We start from the raw sequence: 6,000 nt of genomic DNA on the forward strand, positions 1-6,000 counted from the left end.
AAAAGCTTTTGTTTTGATTTTCATAGAAAACTGATATTTGTTACATGTTTTTGAGACAGAATATCTGTTTGAGGAAATTGTAGAATACTGGGGAACTGTATGAAAAACTGTGGGATATTTTCCAAGATCATAATCAGACAAAACTTCCAAAGACACAACCTCCTGAGGCAGTTGCCTGGTCTAAACTGAAAGGAACTGACACAAAGGGGAAAAAATTCCAGTAAGTCTGAGAATTTCCTGAGGAATGTACTTGTTGTTTGTACGTAGCTTCTGTGTCATATTGTTTGTTGTTTCATGGCTGAACTATCTTCCTGTGAAAGAAAAAGCATTTTCAAAAAATCTGGATTTAAAACAAAAGTACAGGCAATGAATCCAGACAAGCCTGATCTTACAAACAAGCTTCCTGTAGCAGGAGCTTTCTGTTTCCATCTTTCATTTCCCTCCTTTTTGTGATACAAAAAGAAGAGAAATATTATCTGCAAACTGATAATAAGTTACGGTGAGAAGATGGTGTGTGTTCCATTGCGCAGTTTTGAAAAGCATTCTCTGAGGTAATATAGGCTAGAAAGATTTTTGAAATACAGAAGTCACACAAACTTTAGAACAGAGTTTCATTATTCGAATGTCAGGACCTGTATCATGAAAGGTCTTCTGCAGAAAATTTTTCTTCTCACTGAGCAGAATATTTTTCTTTTCTCCTGTATTTTTGAGCAACCATTTACTTAATAAGGGAAGAGAAGTACTAGATGGTTCTATAAAATTGAAGAACCACACTGTTAACATGCTAAGCATAGCTTCAGCTTTTCAATGAAACGAGCTAATTAAAGGTGCAAAGCTCACCATATGACAGATGTTCAACTGTTTAGTGTGCTTGAACTTTTATTTCAGGTTAGTTTTTGTGTGATGAAACACACTATATTATGAAAGATTTAAAGCATTTTAAAAACATCCTTTCTCTCACTTCCAAGTAACTCAGGTATATGAAAATGAGGATGAACCAGAGGGGCATATTCATTAAGAAGATTTCTTTTTTTTGTGATGTTGATCCTAGCTTGCCTCAGCAAAGCACCAACAGTTACACATTGGCAGTTCCAAGAGTGCTTTCACTTTTCATTTAACTCAGGGCATGATTCTCCATGAATATATTAGAATAAGCAGTTAACTGGAAAGAGACTACAGATTTTGTTATCTACCAGATGATAGTCACCCAAAATAATGTAGATCCTCCCGAAAACGTAATAAAGCTTAGGTGACACAGTAGCGTATGTTTTATCTCCCCTGTACTTACTTCATGTACTCTGTTCAAGGAAGATGGAACGGGTGACAGTTTCCTGCCCCGAGAAAAGTATGTTCCCATTGTCTTTTAAGGGGATCTAGCTTTTCCCTAATATTACAAATAATAACAAGTTGTTCCGAAGTTAAGCTTTTTAAAAGTTCTTGTGGTTTAGAAAGAAAAAAAAAATTACTTTCGACCTAAATGCACAAGGGCATCTATCTTAAATACAGTTACCCTTGCCCAATTTACTTAACAATAAACTGGCTCAGTTCTATTCTCCCATGCTAGCTGCCAGCTTAATTTCCACTCCCTGTTTCTGATAGGACATGACCAGAGCCATTCTGAGTTCACAGAAAGATAATGATCACAGCCTCCATTAGGAAATTCCATCAAGTCTAAGGTAGATTGACCAAAGTAATGTGGTTTGATGGCTCTGTGGGCAGGCAGTCTGCGGGCAGGATTGCAACAGGAGAAACTTACTGAAGAGCTACTAAGAGAGATGAGAATTTATATGTGTAAAATAATGGCAGAGAAAATGACAGACTATTTTGAGTTTGGACTCAAACTGGTTTTATGGTGAAAAATCATGAGGGGATGCTGATAATACCCAGCTCATGGTTTTGATACTGATCGCTGTATCTACAGAAATATTTACTCTCCATTTTATAAATATTTGTCTTTATTATTTCTGTGTCTTTGAGTAATTTTGAAGAAACATTGACTATATTGAAAGATACAAAGTCATCTCCATTTACATTCTTTCTCATCTAAATATATTGAGCTAAGTGGAAAGATTATTTGATTTAATATAGTTATACAGGTCTGGAACAAAGGGTATTTAAATCGAAGTAACATGCCACTTAGTGCTGTGACTTTGAGACTGAGTTTATACATCTAGATTCTAGCCAGCTGCCTAAGCCATTTTCTTTCAATCCAAGTATCCCAATTTATAGTATTTCCTTGAATCAGGAAAGCATCTCTATATTGAAGAACAACTGAAGTTCAAAGTAGGAAGTCAAAATTAACAAGGTTCTTACTTTCTGTCAAAGGTAAAACCATGCACTACATCTGTAAGCTAAAAATAAAAAACCACAAAACCTCTTTCTGTTATGTAATATGGAAGTTAAGATCCTTGATATTGAGGATTTTGAATTAAAGTTGTATTCTTTCTACCAAATTAATATTCTCTTCTGTTAAGAAAAAGGTTCTAGAGCAATGTTTTAACTAGAGAAAAATATATCATAGACCATATAAAGATATGAACAATAGCTTTAATTTATCTAGCTATGCCGAAGTAAAAAAGTATGTTTGAGGGAAATAACTTAGAGGAACAGTTTTTACTTGAATTGATTTTTTTAGTTTCAAAAGTAGATAAAGAGTTTTCATTGAGTGTTTCAAATAACAGATATCATATAAAGGGAAATGGAGCTGAGGTTAGGAACTACTGTAGTGGAACACATGGGTCCAACAGCACCAACCATTCCTTAAGCTGGTACTTCGGATGTTTTGATAGAGTGGTAGAAATACATTAATGCATTTTTCTTTATACTTATCTCTGAATTTTTCAATGTTAAATAGTTAAATAAATATGGTTTAGATCAGACTGTCCAATCTGTAAATGTATTTAATAGTATACATTAATCATATATATATATATATATTAATTTATATCTTTATTATTGTTTATTATTTATCATTCCAATGTTTGTTTATGTCATCTATTCCAACATTCGCAACAAACGGTTTAATTGTGTTTATTGATCTTGGATCATTAAAAAAAAAGACATATTTTTAGAGCCAGGACTTAAAGAACTAAAGAGAACAAAAACTGACTTTTTCTTTAACGTGGATGAATACTTAAAAAGTCTGTTAACAAAAGTACGTGTTCTCCTGCTGGAAGTATTCAGTTGGTTATATATTTATAAGACGTTTATTAGCAGATAAAGTGCGCTCAGAAAGCTTTATCTTTTAGGAGCAGCACAATCCATTAGGGAGAGCTTCTGTAAGATATGGGCTGACATTGCATGTAGTGATAAGTACTTTTTTCCCTGTAAATATAGAAGCTACTTTACAAAAAAATATTTAACCCTCCCTCAATTACTAGTATTGTTTCTTATTTTATAAGAGCACAGCTATTAGGCAAAGAAAAGAAAATATGGATTCATATTGTCCTTCTAAATATATAATTTTCAGGCTCATTTCCTGAAGTTTATCCTCATAATATTTTAATTAATTGTATGTGTAGTTAAAATAATGTTTTTTTCTCTTTCTCTTCCACATTACCATAGTAATAACTCATGGAATAACGTGACAGTTTAATGGATGCTGAATATATTTAAGTATTGTACTAAAATACCTTCTTGTGAGTTATTTAGTGTTTCCTAGCTTGCTGGCACTGTTTCACTCTCCACATTGCTGACTTTCAAAATTGCCTGAATTAAATGGTGTTCAAGGAACAACATTAGCCTGTCAAATGACAGCACATGAAGTTGGAAAACAGCAGTAACAGATTTATGGAGAGACTAAACTTACCTACACAGCATGACTAATTTGAAGCTCAGCTAGCAGTGATGTGAGCAGCAGATGTGATCAATGTGTCCACTCTTCAGGCTTATACATGTAATTTTCACTGTTGTGAGAACTACAAATAAATCTCTACAGCACAGTAGAAGCCCTGTTATCTACCTGGCCAAAGAAACACACTGGTGATACCACTGCCCCAGCCCAAAAACTGCCTCATGGTAAAGTCAGGGAAAGCAACTCCCTTGAATATGTTGTCTCTTGTGTAGTTCATTCATAAATATTTCTCAGTAAACTTTCTTGGGCTATTTCTTTCCATGACTCTTCAGACTGGCTTGCCAGAAAGAACCAGGCTGGATTTCAGTATATTCTTTTGAATTGTTCTTATTCAATGATGGCTTGTGTTCTAACATGTATAGTTCTGGCTTTAACAAATGTTCTAGTTTGGATTAATTTTTGGCTTCAGTAGGAGCTTCAGGTCAACTCCCCTGACAACAGGGTCTTTAGAAACCAAATCGGGGTGTTCAGAATTTGCCATATAAATACACGACATTTTTGAAATTATGTGTTCAAGGGACGACTGTTTTTTTTCTAAGTATATCCTTTCTGCTTCTAAGTGTCTGAGAAGCAAATTAATTTTTTGGTAAAGTGATGCACATAAACTCATAAAATGTGTTTTTTCTTCAGATGTCATCCTGTACAGAAGTTATTTCCTCAAAGGTAGCCAGTTTTGAGGTGTTGAAAGTGAAGCAGCTAATGGTTTAATTTGTAATTGTGTTTCTTTATATTGCTGACAGAAGTATTTTACAAATGATTCAGTAGTCTCTGAATTCCACAGCTTCTATAAGACATTTATTAATGTATTTCAATTAATAGACAGTCTTCTTTGGGGCTGCTGGTGGTACATTATCTTTCAGAGATACACATGGGCTCAATTTCTAAATCTACTTCTAAGTCATAAACTTTTTTCAGATTTTGTGGGGAGGTTGATTTATGTGGAAAGGTGTTCAGAATAAGAAGAAAATGAATACATCATGATGATGATGACGATGATGATGATGATCATAGTGGTGATGCTGATGACAGCAAAATATTGTGCTGAGGAAGGAAGATGTTGCTACTCATGATATCGCTACCCAGTGCTCAGTTGATTGTCTGCCTGCTTTGGGGCTCTGCTTTTGGGGTGTGGGTACTGAGGGTCCTTGGTGGCTCCTTCTCCTGTCACCCTTGCTGCAGCTTCCAGCTATTCCTTCGGGTCAGCTCACATGACTTTAGTGGGAATAAATGCTTTTGAATGAGGTCTCAAGAGATGAAGACAAGGTCAGTCTTCATTAGCAGCACTATAACCCCAGATTTATACTTTTGTTGGACAAGATTTAAATATAACATAGCACATAGCTGCACTCGTCTCTGCAGTATTTCTCTGTGATAAATTGGCATTTAAGAAAACAAAGAGAAACACCTAAGGAAGTTAAAACTGCTGGAGGCTGATGGGAGTTTTTCTCTTGGCCAATAACTGGCCATTTCTGACAACTGACAGTAGTTTTGACCATTGAAAAGTGAGATCAACCTGTGAAACACCACCTTAAGACTTAAGTCTGGGATTTTCTTTGTCTCTTTGTTTCCTGGCTGTGAAAGGTAACAGAGCTTTAGCTGGCTTCCCATCCCCTGGCCAGGCCATGCGGCCCAGGCAGGGGCTGGGCTGGGCCTGCCGCGGCTCCCGGCCGGGAGATGGGGCCTGCGGGGCTTGCCCCGGGCTCGGGCCGGGCCAGGCCTCTCCCTGGCTCGGCTGCAGTTTTTTTGCTGTGACTGAATTCATCAGAGACTGCCGAGTAAAGAAAGAAAAAAAGCTCTTGACCTGTGGCAGGCTGAGACAGTGACCACACTCTGCAGAGCAGCCATGAAGAATCTTCCATCACAGACAACTCCAGCTGCTGCTCCAGCAGAGATCACAGAACCATCTACAAAGCCTGGGCAAGATTTTCACCTTTTCATTACCCAGATGAGACTTGCAGATTAATCTTTTTATCCAGAGAGAGGGGAAAAGAGAGAGTGATCAACAGGTAAAGACACAACATAAACTATCAAAGACAGTGAAGAAAGGAATTGAGCTTCAGATGGGGAGAGAAATAAGGAGATGCTTTAATAAGCTGAAATATTCTTTTGCTAAAACTATGGAGATGGACAATAGTGTTCTAAAAAAT

The sequence above is a fragment of the Cyanistes caeruleus genome, chromosome Z (assembly GCF_971803275.1).
Source record: "Cyanistes caeruleus chromosome Z, bCyaCae1.hap1.1, whole genome shotgun sequence".
NCBI classification, from domain to species: Eukaryota; Metazoa; Chordata; class Aves; order Passeriformes; family Paridae; genus Cyanistes; species Cyanistes caeruleus.